This window comes from Hypanus sabinus, chromosome 5, assembly GCF_030144855.1.
Source record: "Hypanus sabinus isolate sHypSab1 chromosome 5, sHypSab1.hap1, whole genome shotgun sequence".
Classification (NCBI taxonomy): Eukaryota; Metazoa; Chordata; class Chondrichthyes; order Myliobatiformes; family Dasyatidae; genus Hypanus; species Hypanus sabinus.
Window position 1 is genome coordinate 49894452 of NC_082710.1, and position 20545 is coordinate 49914996.

The following is a 20545-nucleotide window of genomic DNA, read 5'->3' on the forward strand; positions in this document are numbered from 1 at the left end:
CCAGCATTCTGGTGTGTTGCTTGGGAGGAATCACGACTCGTGAACCACACATTAGGGTTCCCTGACACACTGACAACTGCTTCTTCCTTGATGAGGAGGCTGGAAACAGTGTGTTACCCCCCGCTGGCCATCCCTCTACTGTGATGTCATACACTTTTGACAACTTAGGGTTATTACATGTTTCCCTTTCAATGAGGCTGTTTATCACTGGTAATTGTTCAACTATTGTTGTGTGAAAGACTTCTGCTGAATCAATTTGTGTAGTTATCTCGGAAGGTGGCAGTGGTAAACGTGACAAACCATCTGCGTTGCCGTGTTCCCTGGTCCCCTTGTGTTTAATGTCATACATGTGACCTCCTAAGAAAGGAGACCATCGCTGCAGCCTTTGTGCTGTCATTACTAGAACGCCTTTTCTTGGATTGAAGACTGACATGAGAGGCTGATGATCAGTTAACAGAGTAAACTTTTGGCCGTACAGGTAGTGACTGAATTTCTTGACTCCCCACACGAGGCTTAGGCCTCTCTGTCAATCTGTGTGTAGTTGTGTTCGGCTGAAGTTAGCATTCTTGAGGCAAAGGCTATTGGTCTTTCTGAGTCATCTGGAAACTTGAGCAATAACACAGCTCCTATCCCATGGAGCGAGGCATCATAAGTTAGTCGGATAGGTAAGGAGGGGTCAAAGTGCCCCCTTCTGAAGAACCCCTTCTGAAGTTATGAGTCTTTTAGTTTCTTGAAACGCTTTCTCACAGCTCGCAGTCCACTTCCATCGTCTCCCTGTCTGTAATGTCGATTAAAGAGATAGAGTCCATGAATGGTCCAGCAAAGTTGATGTGCACTCATTAATAGTGCATTTAGTGGGTGTAGGACTGTGGACAGGTTAGGCAAGAACTTGTGGTAATAGTTCACTAGTCCAAGATATGCTCTCAGCTGAGACACGGTTTTGGTGGTGGTGCCTTAAGCATCACTTCTATCTTGTCTTGAGACATGTGTAAGCCATCCTTGTCAATCACGTGCCCACAGTATGAGATTTCCTTTTTGAAAAACTCACATTTCTGTTGAGTAGCTCTGAGCCCCTATTCTCGTAACCTGGTGAGCACTTGTTCAAGGTTAGAAAGATGTTCGTCGTCATCTTTGCTGGTGACAATGATGTCATCCAGGTCACACTGAGTCCCTGGAATCCCCTGCAGGACCTGGTCCATTGCCCTTTGCCAGATTGCAGGAGCTGATGCTATCAAAAAACATCAACCTGTTGTACTGGTAAAATCCTTTGTGTGTATTTATTGTCAAGTATTTCTTGAATGCTTCATCGATTTCCATTTGGAGATAAGCCTGTGTCAAATTGATTTTTGTGAAATGTTCCCCTCCTGACAGAGAAGCAAAGATGTCCTCAATATGAAGTAGAGGATATTGTACTGTGCAGAGAACTGGGTTAACAGTCACTTTAAAAATCACCACATATGTGCACCTTGCTTTGTTTTCCTGGCTTTGTGCTGGAGGTTTTCTTCATCACTGGAACAATAGGCGTGGCCCATTCACTCCAATCCACCTTTGACAGGACCCCAGGCTGCTCCAGATCTTTCAGTTCTGCCTCTACTATAGGACGGATTGCATATGGCACTGGTCTGGCTTTGTGAAATTTTGGACATGCATTTTCCTCAATCTCATTCTTTGCTTTCATGCCCTGAAGTGTTCCTATTCCTTTCATGAACACTTCCTCAGAGTTAGCAAGTATTTGTGACAGTCTCTCAGGTGTAGTCTTGCTGGCCTCCTTTGCTGACACGTCTAGTGCCTTGATGGTGTGTCAATCCAAATGGATTTTCCTGAGTCATTCACGTCCCAGCAACGGTGGTCCTCCATTTTTGAGTAAATAGAGGTTCAGCTGCAGTGTTTTGTCTCTGTAGGTCACTGTCACTTTAATCTTACCTTTCAGATGCGCTCTCTGTCCTGTGTAAGTCTTTAGCAGTAGTTTAGTTCGTTTCAGAGATTTATGTGAGAACAGTCATTTGTAGTCGTGTACAGAGATCACTGTTAAAGCGGAGCCTGCATCCAACTCCATTTTCAGTCTCATGCCTGCCACTTGTGGAGTGATCCATATTTACACTTTGATCATCTATCTCTTTCACGCTGTGAAGCTGCAGACAAGACAATTCACTTTTGCCTCAGTCATTTTCAACAGAATTCCTTTTTGTCATTTTGTGTACATTGTTGTATTTTCCTTTCTGGGGTTTCTTGTTTCTCTGTATTTTGTCCTTTTCCTGCTGTTTACTAGCTCTGCATACTCTGCCAATGTGGCCCTGTTTGCCACAGTTTCTGCATTCTTTGTTTTTGAACCAACAGTTATCTGGCTTATGTGACCTGTTCCCATAACGGTAACATTTCTTTCCTTCATTTCTGTTCTGTGACATTTTATTTGTAGCATATTCCAGAAATTTTTGTTGTATCTCTGAAGCACCCCATGCTGCTGTTTTCATTGATATTGCAATGTTCAGCTCTTTCTCGAGTGTAATGTCGCTTTCACATACTGTGGAAGCTTCGTCTGTGTGGTTTCATAGTGCATGCCTCAGACCAATATGTCCCTCAATGTGTCCGATAGACCAGATCCAAATTGACAATGTTCTGATCATTTTTGCAATTCGGCACAATATTCAGAAATGCTTTCATTTTTGCTCTGATTCCATTTGTGAAATTTAAATCTTTCAGCAATGACCAGTGGTTTGGGGTTTAAGTGCTGTTGGAGAGTGTCTACTATTTGCTTGAACATTTTCTCAGCTGGCTTTTCAGGGGTTAACAAGCTCCATAGCAGCCCATATGATTTTTCTCCCATAATACTGAGTACGACACTGACTTTCTTTTCATCCTTAACACTGTTAGCCTCACAATATAACTCCACTTTTTCAATGTAAGTTGCCCAGGCTTCAATGCCACTATCAAATGCTGTAATGGTTCCAATCATCGCCATCTTTGTTATGGTAATTTAGTCCTGTTCTCCCCTTGTTTTTTTTTACTCACATGACCTTTTTGCTAGCAGGAGTACACTCCATCTAGCTGCATCTCTTCTCCTCCGTGTGTTGTCATCAACTAAAAACACAGCGTTCCAATAAAATGTAGGTTCATAATCCTCGTCGCCCATTTGTTGTGTATGTGGCTTGGTTACACAACAATGCTATTAATAAAAACACTGGAGATGGGAGCTAAGGTTCATGTTTCTTTACTGGCAGAATCCAAACTCGGCACACACGTACAGATCAATACATGCCTAATAGTGCATACAATGATGTGTCCCTACAACGTAAAGTAGTCCCTTATTATACTGTAGCCCATACAGTAAGTTTAACTTGCAGGCTAGATCAGTATAAAGAAGGTAAATGCAATGTGAGTATTGACTTTGAGAGGGCTAGAATATAAAAGCAAGGATGTGCTGCTGAGGTGTAAAAGGCATTGGTCAGATGATAGTTGGAATATTGAAACCCCACTTCTAAGGAAGGATCTTCTGCCCCTGGAGAGGATCCAAAAGGGGTTTACAAGCGTGATCCCAGAAATGAAAACTTAATGTTTGAGGAGTACTTTCTAGATGGAAGTAAGAAGGATGAAAAGGGACCTCATTGAAACCTTTCACACGCTGGAAGGTCCAGACAAAGTGAATGTGGAAAGTATGTTTTCATTAATAGGAGAAAGATCTGAAGGCACAGCCTCAGAATCAAGGGACATAACTTTAAAAGTTTGATAAGGAGGCATTTCTTCAGTCAGAGCTTGGTGAATCTGGAATTCATTTTCACTGTAGGCTGTGGAGGTCAAGTCATTTATCTTCAAGGCAGAAATTGATAGGTTCATAATTTGTAAAGGGTTAAAAGGAGAAGGAAGGGAGAATGGAAAAACAGTTCAGACATTAACGTGTGTCCCAGTAGACCCAATGGACCAAATTCTGCTCCTATAACCTATAGTCTAAAGGAGGTATTATGCCAACCATTAGAATTGTTCCTTAAGATGCCAATTGACTTCAATATTACCAATGCATTTTGTTCAAAGCTGCTTTGATGTCCAGACAGTCACTTACACTCCATCTCACCTCTTGAATTCCCCTCTTTGGCTCATGTTTGGACTCATGAGATCTGGAGCAAAGTGGCCCTGGTGAAACCCAAAAAGGGCATTGGTAATCATGTAAATATTACTATCAATGAAGGCTTCCATCACTTTGCCAAGAATTGAATGCAGACTGATTTGACAGCAATTAGCTGGATTGGATTAAATCTTTATGACCTCTAGTTCTGTACTTCAGTGCTGTGGAGAAACATGGAATATGCCTACTGCAGCCAGCTGGAAATTCTGTATGGAACAGCCAAGAAGACAGCTTAGTTCATTGCTTTGAAATGTGTGAGAAGCTTTCAAAAACCCATGGTCAAAACGATATGCATTACTTCTGAAAGGTACTTGTCACAACTGTTCCTTAACTAGACAGAAACTTGAAAATTGCTTTATATTGTTAATTTAAGATTTTAAGCAAACAAAATAAATTAGTTTCCTGAGAAGTAGTAATAGCTGGGGAAGAAAAGCCCTGCATTTAACTTAAAACTGAAAATGAAAGCTCTCTCTTTTTGTGTCTCCAGACACATAGTAATTTGTAAACACAAGACATTCTGCAGATGCTGGAAATCAAAAGGAACCCATGAAATGCTTAAGGATCTCTGCAGGTAAGACAACATCTATAGAGGGGAATAAATAGTTGACATGTTGGGCCGAAACTTTTCATTAGGACTGGAAAGGAAGGGGGAAGAAATTAGGATGAAGTAGAATAAGGAGCCAGGATAAGAGTATTTTCCTTTTCCGTGCCATCTGAGATGGGCATTCAGTTGTATCAGAAGGCTAGAAACAGATGATATCAGAAAGTATTTAATTGTGGGAGGGGGAATTATGCTGCTATTCGGGAGGAACTTGGGAGCATAAAATGGGAATGGATATATTCAGGGAAATACACAATGGAAATATGGATCACAAACAAAAGAAAATCTGCAGATGCTGAAAATCCAAGCAACACACACAAAATGCTGCAGGCCAGGCAGCATCTATGGAAAAAAGTACAGTCAACGTTTCGGGCCAAAACCCTTCGGCGGGACTGGAGAAAAAAAGCTGAGGAGTAGATTTAAAAGGTGGGAGGAGGGGTGAGAGAACCACCAGGTGATAGGTGAAACCTGGAGGGGAAGGGATGAAGTAAATAACTGGGAAGTTGGTTGGTAAGATGAGGTGAGAGAGGGAAAAGAAGATGGGAAATGGAGAAGGTGGGGTGGGTTGAGGGAAGTTTGAGAAATCAATGTTCATGCAATCAGATTGGAGGCTACCCAAATGGAATATAAAGTGTTTTTCCACCAACATAAATGTGGCTTCATCATGTCAGTGGAGGAGGCCCATGGATGGACATATCAGAATGAGAATGGAAAGTGGAATTACAATTGGTGGCTACTAGGAGATCCCATTTTTTTCTGGCAGACAGAGCGTAGATGCTTGGTGAAGTGGTCTCCCAATTTACATCAGGTCTCACTGATGAACAAGAGGCCACAATGGGAGCACTGAACACAGTATATGACCCCAACAGACTCACAGGTGAAGTGTCGTCTCACCTGGAAGGACTGTTTAGGGTCCTGGATGATAAAGACAGGTGTAGCGCTTGTAAGGATAAGTGCCAGGAGGGAGATCAGTGGGGAGGGATGTATGTACAAGGGAGTCACATGGGGAGCGATTCCTGCAGAAAGCAAAAAGTTGGGGGAGAGAGAAAGATGTGCTTAGTGGTGGGATCCCGTTGGAGGTGGCAGAAAGTTTCAGAGAATTATATGCTGGATGCAGAGGCTGGTGGAGTGGTTGGTGAGGACAAGAGGAACCTTATCGCTGGTAGTGTGGCGGGAGGATGGGGTAACAACAGATGTGCATGAAATGGAAGTGATGCGGTTGAGGACAGCATTAATGGTGGAGGGAGGGAAGCTAGTTTCTTTGAAAAAGAATGCCAACTCCTCCTTTAATATGGACATCACTTAGGGAGCAGTTACATGAGGTTTATCCCATTGAGGCAGGGAAAGGATGGTGGCATGAAGGAGCCATGGTTGACAAGAGATGTGGAACATCTTGTCAAAAGGAAGAAATAAGCTTCTTTCAGCTTTAGGAAGCAGGTATCAGACAGGGTTCTAGAGAGTTATAAGGTAGCCAAGGAGCTTCACAACCACGGATTCAGCAGCACAGTAGATATAGCAATTGCGCTTGTGAATTTGCACATGTTGGGTAATTATTGTTTAAACGTGATAGTATTTCACTACATTCTTGTCATTATAGTGCTTGTCAAGACTTGGACAGAGCATAGCAGAGCTTCGCAGCTCTTTTGCATTCAGTCTTCACTGAGCCTTTGGACTTTCAAAATCAACTGACTCTGAAGACTAGAAGTACTCATTTAATGTTCAGACATTCTTTTCGGCCACAGTGTAGGCTTTGTTTCCCTTTTGAGAATTTTAGTTAACAACCCTGTTTGGCCTAGCGGTTATTGTTTTATTTTCCCTTTTTCGAATTAAAGTCTGTGAACTATCGACCTGCTTCAGTGTCTCGCACTCTGCACTTGGGCAATATCCGAACCATCGTGACAAAGAGAGCTAGAAGAGGGCATGAGAAGACCATGGCCAATAGGAACAAGTAAACCCCAAGGCATTCTACACATAAAATATGTGAAGAACAGGAAGATGACTAGAGTGAGGGTAGAATAGATTGGGGATAATAGAGGAAACATATGCTTGGAGTTGGAAGAGATAGGAGAGGTCCTTAGTAAATACTTTACTTCAATATTTCACCAGTAAGAGGATCGTTGATGTTTGTGAGAACAGCATAAAACAAGCTGATATGCTAGAAAATGTCAAAGTTAAGAAAGAGACAGTGATGAAATTTTGAAAAACATTTGGAAAGATAAATCCCTGGTGTCGCATAGGATATATTCCAGGTTACTACAGGAATTGAGGGAAGTGATTGCTGCACCTTTGGTGATGATCTCTCATCCTCACTGACTGCACGATTAGTACCAGATGATTGGCAAATGTTATTCCTTTGTTCAAGAAAAGGAGTTATGATGACCCTTGAAAATATAGACCAGTGACTCTTCCTTCAGTAGTGGGCATATTATAATAGAAGATTCTTAGAGGCAGGACTTAGGAGCATTTGGAGAGGTATAGTCAGATATAGTCAAGTGTAGTCAGACTTGCATGGCTTTGCACGTCATGCCTCATGAGCTTGATTGAGTTCTTTAAGGCACGTGGATGAAGGTACGGCAGTGGATGAGACATGCTTGGATTTTAGTAACACATTTGATAAGCTTCTCCATCATAGGCTCTTTCAGAAAGTCAGGAGGTTTGATATCCAGGCAAATTTGGCTGTGTGGATTCAGAATTGGCGTCCCCATTGAAGGCAAAGGTCAGTTGTAGATGGAGTGTATTCTACCTGGAGATCAGTGACCAGTTGTGATCCACAGGGATCTGCTCTTTGTGATTTTTATAAATGACTTGGATGAAGAAATGGAAATGTAGGTCAGTAAGTTTGCAGATGGTCGGTGCCATCTGCAGATTTACACCACCACAATGGTTGGTGCTGTTGTGGACAGCGTAGGAAGTTGTCACAGTTTATTGGCATAATTTTTAGAAATGAGGAAGAACAGAAGGACCTTGGGCCCATGAAATTTACCAGGGTGCTACCTGGCTTCTATGAGGAAAGGTTGAGCGAGACAGGGCTATTCTTTTTGGAATGATGGAGGATGAGGGGTTACTTGATAGAGGTAAACAAGATGATAAGAGGCATAGCTCAAGTGGATAGCTAAAGGACTCCTCCTCCTTCATCAAGGAGCACAGGCAGTGAATTCATTTGGGTTACACAGAGAAATTGATGGTAGAAGAACACCGTATTTGCATTGGCCATAGGATTGATTTTGACAGCACAAAACTGCTGTGCCACACCAATGGCTTTTGGGATGACCTGGTGAAGGAAATAAAAATATTGGAAAAGAATTTTAACAAAGATGAAAGTTTCACTCTAAGCAAGAACTGGAATTCAATTGTAAACAAGGTGGGAGGGTTTATTCTCTATCAGCTCCCCATTCCTTTCCTATTAAACACCTCACAACATTTAACAATTTCTTACTTTTGGTTATTATTTCTTTAACATGTGTTGACCATGTGAGTCTTTTATTCCTAAAAACCAAATTCCTAAAAATGTAAAGGTATCCACACTTTCTAATTCTGTACCATAAATTTTTAGTTTTGTGTTGTTTTATTTGCTTCCTAGTGTGCAACATTATTTTGGATTTCTCTTTGGAAAATCTGAATCTCCATTTTCATGTCCAATCTTCCATCTTAACTATTGCCTCTTGAATTTTCTGTATTTTTAATTCCACATTCCCACCCCTTTTCCTCATGGCACCATCATCCACAAATAATGATACTCTGATACTATTTATAATAGGAAATATCATTATAGCAAATATTAATGGACTAACAATACTTCCCTGAGTGTTTCCATTTTCCACAATTTCTTTATTTGACATAGATTTCCCTACTCACACCATGATAGATCTACCAATTTAAAAATATTTCATCTAGTTTAGCATTCGACCTTTAATTCTTAATTTATATAATTTGATGTTCAAACCTTCCTTCCTTCATATCACATGCTTTCTTGACATCAAAGGAAGACGGCTGCTATGCTTCCTCTGTTCAACTGAGCCCGCCTCATCTAATGTTCTAGTCATCAAACTGGATCCACGGTTCCTTTCCCTCTTCTAAACCTACTCTGACATTTAAAAATACCTCATCTTGTTTCACTGTAATATGTCAATCTCCTATTAAATATTTTCCCATGCTTTTACATAAACGTGAGGTTAATGCTATTGGTCTACAACTTGCTGGATTGTTAGGATTTTGGCCTGGTTTACATATTGCAACTATGATTGCTTTTTTCCATGCTTTAGGAAAGATTTTGATTTCCCATACATGATAAAATAACTTTAAAATAACTTCCTTTCCTTTCTAACTCAAATTGGGTTTTTAAAAAAGCGTAGCTTATCTGATCCTTCCCAGGGGATGTTCTTTGCTTTTTTAAGAATACTATTCAGTTCTGTCATGGGGAACATCAGATTTAATGTACCCTCAAAATTTCCATCCTTACTTAATACTTCCATGTTCTCTAATACTGTTTCCTCTCTTCTCCTTTTACCTTCATTACTCATTGTTAGAACTGTGTATTTTAACAAAACTACGCAATAGCATTTATGTTTCCTCTACACTCGATACCGCAGTTCCCTCCCCATCACATAACACTGGGTATCCAGTTTCCCTGGTGAGACCAATTACTATTTTTTATCATTTTCCAAACTCTTTCGATAGGTGTTTGTATCGCTCCCGAGTGAAAACTTACTCAAGTATCTTGCTTCACCTTTCAAATTGTTTTAAACTATTGCTTGCATCTTTTAATACTCAATTAATTTTTGAAAATTGTATATCCTCTTTAATATTCTAAATGCTCTATTATGATGTTTTGTTGCTTCCTCATATCCATTTGGCCGTGATATACTTATTGTTGTCACTATCATTACCCCTTCTCCAATCTTGTCATATAAAGATCCACATCCTGATTGATTTCAACATTCTGTTAATCCTGATTACTTATTTTTTAAATTTTCCACTGTCAGCCTTTTCAATTAATCAGCGTTCCAGTGTTCCTGATCTATTACTATTTCTGTTCCTATTCTGAATGATACAGGAAAATGATCACTGCCTATTGCTGTTTCTTTCCAAACTTCCCATCAACAATCTCCTGCTAAAGATGCCATAAGTATTGTTAAATCAATTGCTGATTCAGAACCTGCATTAAAATTTACTTTTGTCCCACTTCCATCATTTGTACATACCAGATTTTCTTTTCCATAAGATGCTCTCTCATTCATGCTCCCCCACGATGTGCTGTCACATTAAAATCCCCATACCATACTGTATTTCCCTGTGTACTAATTTGCTCCAGTAAACTTATTACCCACTTCTAATTTTTGCCAGGATTATAGATATTAGTGATTCTAATTGCTCCTACCTTTCTCCATACTTTGGTTACTAAGTACTCCGGTTCTTCTCCTTTCTTTAGTTCCTTATAATGTAAACCGCTTTTCAAAAAAAGTTCCACACCTACCCACTCTGCCATTAACCCTAATTTCTTAAACTCTTATAACTATTAATTACTAAATCTAGTGTTGGGTTAAGCTATGTTTCTTGCACTCATATCACTTCCAGTTTCTCAGAAAAACACCGCACATAACCCTTAAATTCCTGTCCATTTGCTATTAAACTTCTAGCATTCCACTGAAGAATTAACAGGATTAGTATTAGTTACCTTGTAAATAAACCTCAATATCTGGATCATTCCAACTCAGTTCTATTTGCACTTGCTCCCTTGACAGTCTTGTATATTCAAAAAACCTCATTGCTATCATTTTTATCTTTTCCTTTTTAGTTTTTGCTGTTCAGAACAATTAATACTACTTGCCATGAATAAAACTAATTTATCTGTACTAATTGCTACTGTTGAATTGTTTGACTAATCTTGACTTGCACTTACATTTAAATCATTTCATTCTTTAACTCCTCTCATTGTTAACTATCCCAACTACTTCTGTATACGACACATTATGCTGATCCCCAATTGCTGGACTTCTACTGTACTGAATTGCTTTTTTCCTAATTTAACACCCCCCCCCCCCATAGACTACTGTATGGACCCCACCACAATTACAATATTCTATCAGTTCATCTTGTCTGTACTGCTCATGCACATATTCTCCTCCACATCTCTACTTTGCTTTACGCACTCCTGCTACAAGCCCATATTTCTGACATTTATAAAACCTAAGTGCTGGTGGAACTTAGGCTCTGGCACTAAAACACATCAACCCAGTTCTTACTTTCTCTGTTAAGGTTGAACCCACACATATTAAAATAACAGATGTGCTATCAACCTTAACTCCATTCCTCACTGTTTTCAATCTTTTTACCTCAGTCACCAATCTTCCTTTAATATTTTGTTTTAGTTCCTCCAAGTTTTCTCTAGCTGATACAGTATTTCTGTTATCACCCCTTTAACACCATTTACCCCAACACTCTCTTTTCTATAACCTCTCTTTTGCCAATATTTAGTACCTTCATTACTTTATCCCTCTGCTCCAAATTTACACAAACAACCAACAGTGTTCCACCATGCAGAACCTTTGTTATACTTACATCTCCTATGACCTTCTTTAGACAGATAGTCAGTGATATTGGACTCACTGCATTTACTTCGCTCATTGCTTAAGCTTAAACATTACTTTAGACTCCTCTTCTATCACCTTCCTTCAAGTCCATCATTGTTCTCCATCATCATTATAATTTTCTCATTTATTTCCACTTTTCCTACCTATCTGCACTTTCTCCCACTCCTCTTAGTTCCTTATATTCTCCTCTTTCATTCCACTACTATTACAACCTGCCATCCCAACCCCGTCACAGTTCAGATTATGCCAAATTTCCACATTCATCAGAACAGCCTCCTCTCCTGCCAAGTAACATCAGCTCAACCTACAGAAACCAGTTCCTTTCAATTGATCCTCTTGACTATGCCTTTATGTTTTTATGCATTGAGTTACTGGCACAGGATTGATTGATTAGATAATGAGTAGGTGTACCTTAAAAGGTGTACATTAACGAATAGTCATTACATTAGATACCAAACTTATAAGCAAAAGTTAATCCCATATCAATTTAAATTGCAACTTGCTTCTCACGAACTTTTGGGGATGGTTTTCTAAACTGGGATGGTTGCCACAGCTGACATAGTTTTCTTCATGTTACTGGTGGTCTTGTAACTGCTGTAGCTGACACTGTCTTGTACGATGACCTCAGTATTTGCAGAACTTTAGTGTGATCATGTCCCCCTGTGGTCCGAGGGTACCTGAGAGAGAGAAGTACATATTTGCACCATTTTAGTTGGCCTGATTCTCATTCTTGTCAACACTTAATAAAGACAGGATACTTCCATTTGTATCACCATGTAGCTCCTGGATTTCATCAAAGGTTTTTTTATTCTCACAATTTATTGCATGCATATAATTTTCAAATGCTTCCTGTGAAGTTTCTATGTGCCTGGCTTGATTTTTGCTGCAAATCCTCTTCTGTGAAATAGCTTTCTAGCATTCCTTTTGTTTCTTGCCTGCACTTTCATATTTCACTAGATTCAGATCCTTGTAACCAGCACATCCTGCAGTCAAATAGCGTTGTTCAAGGCTTTTATTAAAAATCTGAATATTATGAAAGAAAAGTGTGAACTCTGCAATGGTTACTACTTCTTGCCAACATCGAGTTTTATCACTGAAAAAAAAACAATTTTTCCAAATAGGAAAGATCTCGAAATGACATTTTATGAAAACTCTTCCATTAGTTCAAGATGAACTACTTCAGCTGTACTCCATGTCAGGTATTTCCTTTTCTAACACAACTATATACAATGGCTATAAAAAGTATTCCCCCCCCCCCCGCCCCCGAAACTTCAATGTTTTATTGTTTTACAACATTAAATCACAGTGGATTTAGTTTGGCTTTTTTAGACACTGATTAACAGAAAAACACTCGTTCATATCAAACTGAAAACAGATCTCTACAAAGTGATCTATAAAAATTCCAAGTTGCTTTGTGATCATCATTACACTTGCTTTAATTTCAGAATATTTAATAAATTGAGTTTAAATTCAGCAGCGGTTGTGTTGGGTGTTGAACTCATATCTCTAAATTACCATTTACTAATTTAGCCATTGTGCTATCATACCTAACTTGTGAAAGGTATAGCTGCCAGTGACTGAGACTAGGACGCTGTCCTTTCTTTTCCAAGTGCAGCTAGGGATAATTAGAGTACTCCTGCTACCAATTGACTAAGGCAAACTAACAAAGCATAACACAGAACCTAGTGGCTGACTTTACTGATCAGTCTGCTTAGTTTATTTACACCAATAAACTCTACTTTCTGCCCACTGGAATTTAACTTTTAATTTCTGCTGTTTATAATCATATGATCAATAGTCACATGTCACATGGCTCTGTGACCTGTGACCAAATGAGAGGATCTTCCGGAATATACTGAACTACAATTCCTGTTCAAAGTTCAAAACTCATTATGAATTATAAACTTATTATCAAAGTACATATACATCACCATATACAGGAATGCAGGCATACTCAATAAATCCATACTAGATTAACAACTATCATACAATCAATGAGCGACTGCACCAAGACTGTACTCTTTTCCATAGATGTTCCCTGGCCTGTTGAGTTCCTGCAGCATTTTGTGTGTGTTACTCAGCTTTTTAAGAATCTGCGTACTTTCTCTTCTCTGTGAAAGACTGCACCAACTTGTGCATTCAACCAGTCTGCAAAAGACATAAACAAATACAAAAAGGACAGAATAATAATAATAACTAAATAAACAATAAATAGGGAGAACATGGGATGAAGAGTACTTAAAGTGAGTCGATAGGTTATGGGAACATTTCAATGTTGGGGCAAATGAAGTTGAGTGAAGTTATCCCCTTTGATTCAAGAGCCCAATGGTGGTGAACCAGGTGGTGTGAGACTTGAGGCTCCTGTACCTTCTTCCTGATGGCAGCAGCGAGAAGAGAGCATGGCCTAGGTGGTGCAGGGTGGAAGTCAGTAAGTCTTTTTGGGAGTCATTATTTGTGTGCGTTAGATGAGGTTGTTGTGCTGTTTGTTTCATGTAAGAATAGACTCTTGAACACATTTATGGGAGAATGGCCATAGCCTAAGGAGAGGTCTATCTATTTGTAGTCAACTTGCTTCACGAGATGAAAAATAGGAGAAAAATAACAATCCTCTTATTTTAAGAGAATGTTTGTATGTTAAATGAATAATGATGTTTACCTGCAATTTATCATGTTCCATGATATTTTTAACATCATATCAATGTATTGCATTACTATAGCAGCGAGAAATGCATTAAAGAATTTGAGTGAGGGACATATTGTTGATGTATTGATGTAAGGGTGGGGGGATATATTTTGAATCCTTCCAACAATGTGGTTGCAAAATACAGTCTTCCTTGTAAGCCTGACTATTATTAATATCTAATTGCCTCTACTGTCTGCATGATTAGTTTCAGGGTCTGACCTCATCAATGAATATATTGGCCTGGGTAGTCGCAATAAATGCAACACTTCATCATTTCTTTTAACCCTGTCTCATTGTGGATACTTGTAGATAACAGAGCACAATTGTGAAATTGCTTTTTGTAAATCTTTAGATTATAACCTATTTTTCAGATAGTGCTAGAATTTGCCTTTTGGTGACCCAATTGTTCTTGACATGTAGTGCAGAACTAATACTGATGTGGAACGTGTAGATGTTAAAAGTTGAGTCCTTTTCAGCTTGCTAGAAGGAATATATCTACTTACATTAATTCAAAAATGCAATGTGATCAGAAATGTAGTAAAGAAAGTGAAGAGCCTTGTTCTACATGTGTTTAGGCCAATCAGAAAGCGATTTACTGAAACATAAGAAGGGCTAGACTACTAGAGTATGCTCTGCCATTTGTTAAGATCTTAGCTGATCTGACTGCCCCCATGGTAAACATTTACTCATTTGCTTATCAAAATCAATCTACCTCAGCTTTAAAATTATTAAACCATCAGGTCACATCACATTTTGAGGGAAAGACAATTCAAGTATAGCTGCCACCCTGCCACTGATGACAGGGACAAATAACACATTCATCTTCCTCTTTTGTAAATATGCAGCCCATTCCTTTTAAACAGTGTCCCATTCTTAAAGTGGGCACATTCTTTTTGTACCCAATATTTAAAGGTTTCATTCATGCGGCAGAATTCAGCAATGAATAAAGATTATTTTTTGACCTTCGTAGGCACTGGTATAATTGAGCCTGATGGAAGCAAATGGGACCTTATACTGCTGAGGTGAGACTTTAAAGATATCAGTGACCGCTCCAACCTGTTGATCACCACAGGTCTTTAGTACTCGGCCAGGTACCCTATCTGAGCTGGATGATTTCCATGGATTCACCCAACTGAAGAACACTCTCATGTCGGCCTCAGAGATTGAAATCACAGGGTCATCAGGGACTGTGGGAATTTGAGAAGTTTCCTCCATATTTTGATGGTCAAATCAAGTGTAGAAGGCAATCGCATAAGCACTGCTCTGCCTGTATGTAGGTAGGAGAAGGATAGCCAAGACATCCTGAAATGTGGTCTAGACATGTAAAGGTTATTGTTCAATCGTTTAGTCAAGTCCAGCTCTTTGTGACCTCATGGACCCTAGGGTCCATAGGATTTTCATGGCAAGATACGGAAGAAGATTGCTAGGCCTTTCTTTTGCACAGGTACTGCTGCTGCCCAGGTTGGGAACTAGCTGGGTTTGAACTCAAGACCATCTGTCTTGAAGTCCAGTGCTGATGCCACTACACCATCAGCCAGCCCTATGGAAAGGTAGGCATTCCTAATTGCAGTACAGCAACGGCCTAGTGTGTTGGAATCCCTGGTGCTGCTGGTTATATGCTGATGATAATTGGGCAGAGATTTCTTCATAGAAGCCTGATTGAAATTCCTGACTATCACTTGAAATGCATCAGGATGGGCCATTTCTTGTTTGGTGATGGCAGCATTCAATATCTCGAGTGCCTGGTTAATGTTGGCTTTTGGCAGTATGTAAACTGTGGTCAGGATCATGGAAGAGAACTCTCCCAGTAAGTAGAATGGTCAGCACTTAGTTTTTTGATGTTCCAGGTTGGGGGAACTAGGGTGTATCAGCAACCAAGACCTCTGCATTAGAGCACCACAGAGAGTTTATCATGAAACACTGACACCCCACCTTTTGCCTTCTCGGAATCAGCAGTTGGTCCAGCCTGTGTAGTGAGTAGCCCATGGGTCTGATCAACAAATCCACGTGTTCTGAGTGATCCATGTCTCCATGAAACACAGCCCAGCGATTCCTCATTTCCGTCTGATACGGCATTCTTGCTCTTTGGTCCTCAATCTTGTTCTCCAGCACCTGTACATTTGTTAACAAGATATCCGGTACAGGAGCTTTCACTGCTTGGTGTTTCAACCTGGCTTGAGTCCTTCCCTCTTCCACCTCTTCTGGCTCTGGTGATGTCCCTTCATCGGCTTAAAGGTGCCATATCTGCGTGCTTGTGAGTCAAGTCTGCTGAGTTCTTCAGAAGATTGTGAAGCCACTGGTTCAATAAGACATTTCAAAAAGTACATTGCAGGGAAATTACAGGCTGCAGACTGCAGTGAGCGTAATTCAGAAGGGGTATATTTAGAAGTTTTGTCAGCAGCTCACAGCATGTCTCCGTGCTTCACCAGCATCATCCTGGCTTTGGCACATTTCCAGCTTCTGCGCATTTACCTCCGACTTCCCAAGGTTCAAAATTGTTTCATGTCATTTCTTGTACACAGATATAAGGCAAAAAATAATTGTTACAATCAGATCCCATGCAGCACAAAAACCCCCTAAAAAGATAAAGAACATAATAATAATAATAAAATAAAACACACAATAAATATAGATACAATACATAAGATGGTTTATATACATAGACTGATTTTATGTCAATAAAGTAACTCTCGGCTGTATAATAAGAAGACTTGGGAGTTAGTGGCCATCAGACTTACTGCTTGGGGAAATTAATTGTTTTTGAGACTGGTGGTTCTGGTGTGGATTCTATGTAGACTCCTTGCTGATGGGACTAAAAACTAATGGGCATGGTGGGTGGGATCCTTTATAATGCTACTGGCCCTTTACCAGCATCTTTCTGGAAAGTAGGCTGCTGCCGGTGATGTGACCTGGAGTTTTGACCTCCCATTGTAGAGTATCCTGTCCACTGCAGTGTGGTTTCCAGAACGAGCAGTGACGCAGTTTGTTAGGATGCTCTCTACTGTGCATCTGTAGAATGATGTAAGTATGGAGGCGCAGAGTCCAGCTCTCTTCAGCCTCCTCAGAAAGTAGAGCCACGGTGAGCTTTCATGACCGTGTCTGGGACCATGACACGTGTACTCACAAGGGTTTGAAACTGCTGTGCCACTGATGTAAAGTGGGGTGTACACAGTGAGAGTTCTCCTGAGGTTGACAACCACCTCCTTAATCTTGTTGACATTAAGGAAGAGGTTATTTGCCCGGCACCAGGCCTCAAGCTCTTCCTCCTCCTCTCTCCAGGTTGTCTCGTTATTGGTGATGAGCCCCACCAGTGCCGTGTCATCGGCAACATTGACAATGTGATTGGTCGGGTGTTTAGCTGTGCAGTCCTGTGTGGAGCAGAGTGTACAGTAATGGGCTCAGCACACAGCCCCGAGGAGGTGAGGATGATGCAGAAGGAAGAGCAGTTGTGCATCCTAATCATCTGGGATCTCTTGGTTAGGAAGTCCAACACCCAGATGCACAGTGGTGTATTTGGACTGAGCAGTAGGAGTTTGTTCACCAAGGTCTGTGGGACAATACTGTTGAATGCTTAACTGAAATCCAGGAGGAGCACTCTAACGCAAGTGTCCTTGTTTTCTAGGTGTGTCAGAGCCAGGTGAGTGCATCAGTTGTAGAGTGGTTCTGTTGCTAAACATATTGGTGAGTGACCAAAATGGCAGGAATGGAGTTTTTGATATGTGCCATTATCAGCTGTTCAAAGCATTTAATGATGATAAACATCGGTAGTCATTTACTGTAATACTGAAGGCATGATGTTCTTTAGTACAGGGTTGATGGTAGCTGATTTGAGCCGTGTGGGACAGCAACACAGATGAGTGAAGTATCGAAGACGTGTGTAAAGCCGTCAGTGAGCTGGTGTGCACACTCGGCCTGGGGTTTTGCCTGACGCTGCTGCCTTACAGGTGTGACCCTCTGCAGAGAGCTTGCTTCCTAAAATGTTTCATCAATTTTGGTCGCTTTGTTCAGAAAATAAGCATCAATTCTGACTGTCTGATAATACCATCCATTTCCATCCCCCCTAATCCCTCTGCAGTCTGAGGCTTGTCATACTGATCACCCATCTAGTGCTGCATTTCTTTTATATTAATATAGGTTATCAATAACTTTGTCAACAAAGTAAGTTTAAAAACAAACATTTCAATGAATTTTAATTTAACAATGAGAATTTCAAATAACCTCAATTTCTCTTTTACCAGCTGTCTGAGGTTGAACCAGACTATTCACAAACATAATCTTAAGGTGTGATTCTACTTACATTGCCACATACGTCCCCGTCCTTTGTATTGTTGGTCTTTTCCTCTTCATTTGCTCTTTTGTTGCAGAAACCATCTGTCCTTTCACTATCTCTAGACTTGGCGTGTTCTTTCCTTCCCTCCATAAACATCTGATGTAATACCCCGTTCCTATCTTGCACCAAGTGCCATTCAACCACTACAAATGAGCTCACTGACCTTCACAAACATGAGGAAATCTGCAGATGCTGGAAGTTCAAACAACACACACAAAATGCTGGTGGAACACAGCAGGCCAGGCAGCATTTATAGAAAAAAGCACAGTCGACATTTCAGACCAAAACTGACAGGACTCGCCCGAAACGTCGACTGTGCTTTTGTCTATGGATGCTGCTTCGCCTGCTGAGTTCCTCCAGAATTCTGTGTATATCACTGACCTTCATTAGCTTTGGATCCAGCAAGGCCTGTCTTTTAAAATTCGCAACGTGCCTTCAAATCTATTACCTCATCACCGTGAGCTCAGTTAAGTTCCCATATTGTTTAGTTGGGATTCTTCCACATTTAGCTTGTGAACTCTGATTTGAACCATTGGCAGCTGCGTCTTCAGCAGCCTCACCATAAAACCTTTAAATTCTTATCTTGAACATCTCCCTCTATATTGTTTTAAAATGCTCCCTAAACCTATCTCTTTGATGACCTTTGGGAATTTTCCACTGTCAGAGTAGAAAGCAGGGTCTAGCTTTCTGCATAAACTTTATGTTTGTTGCCCCAACGCATTTGGTCTAATGAAAGTTGGGTGAATTCTGGACCAAAGGTAGCTCACGCGAGAAGCAGGTTACAAGCAATGGCTGAGCTTCGGTGACCCTGTTCTCAGAATATATTGATGGTCTTTTGATAATTTTCTGCTGCTTAAAACCTTTCAACTGTCATGAGGTTAATTATTCAAACAGATTGGAATAATTATTAAAAAATACATAAGTTCATTTCAGACAAATTACCAGATCTTAAAAAACAATTTTTATCTATTCAAGGTCAGCCACTCCATTCAAAAGAATGTTTTGGCTATCTGTTGCTTATGGCAGGCATAAGCTGAAGGCTGGATGTGTAGTTCTCAAATTCCTTGACAAAGGATATGTGGACTTTGTCCCAGACCTACTGTCTGATCACCTGATATCTAATCTTCAATTTGCCGCTGATTTCTGCATTTCAGTATTGGAAAAGAGCTAAATGATCATCTGTGAGTAACAAAATGATCTCGCTGGGACTTGCCTCTTGCATAATTTAATCCAATGTTTGGCAGATAAATTGGCATAATGATTTTGAGAAATCAGAGTTCACAAGCTAAGTGTGGAAGAATCCCAACTAAACAATGCAGGAACTTAACTGAGCTCAGAGTGATGAGGTAAAAGATTTAAAGGCACAATGGGAATTTTAAAAGACAGGCCTTGCTAGATCCAAAGCTAACAGTATATTAAAATACACTGTTAAAGGCCATCCCTGAGTTAAGAGCACACAACATATGGTCACCCCTATGTATGACCAACCTCTAAGAGAACCACAATCTTGTCATCGTTTTGAGGTTTGTCTGCCTCAATAACCCTACACTGGCTGGAGTCAGGGCTTTGTGCTTTGACTCTTGGTAGGGTCACCCAGGTCAAACAGGTCAAAGGGTAGAGGGCAAGCTAAGCATAGTCCACTGGTTGGGGGTTTAAATCAGAGTTAAAAACCCTGACTGGTCAATGAAAGCTGTTATGGAAACAGCAATGAAGAATCCTTCTACATCTGTATGCAATGGTATATGAGCAAGGACAGACAGAGATGGAGGACATTAAGAACATTCAGAGGTTCATTTTATTATCAAAATATGTATACGGAATACAAATCTTTTCTATAGATGGGGCCTGGCCTGCTGCGTTCCTCCAGCATTTTGTGTGTGTTGCTTGGATTTCCAGCATCTGCGTATTTTCTCTTGTCTGAGATGTGTCTTCTCCAGGTAGCCATGAAATACAGATAAACCATAGAAGCAGTTGAAAGAAAAGACATCAACCCCCCCTCCCCCAGCACAAAAAGAAAACAAAAACTTGCATACCCCAATTCCCCCTTTGTACAAAAACTAACAGATCGCCGACCCAGAAAATGGCAGCTAGATCATCAATCCCCAACCCCCGACCCCCTCTCTCACATAAAAATTTAATCTATCCCCCCCACACGGAGAAACAGCAACAAGAACATCAAACTCCAAAGCCCTCCCTTACACAAAAAAAACTAACATATCTCCCA

At 40.3% G+C, this 20545-nt stretch overlaps 1 pseudogene; it reads right to left on the reverse strand.

Moving 5' to 3' along the window:
• Positions 1-711: 711 nt before the first annotated feature.
• On the reverse strand, positions 712-1705 carry LOC132394746 (uncharacterized protein K02A2.6-like; annotated as a pseudogene).
• Positions 1706-20545: the final 18840 nt, after the last annotated feature.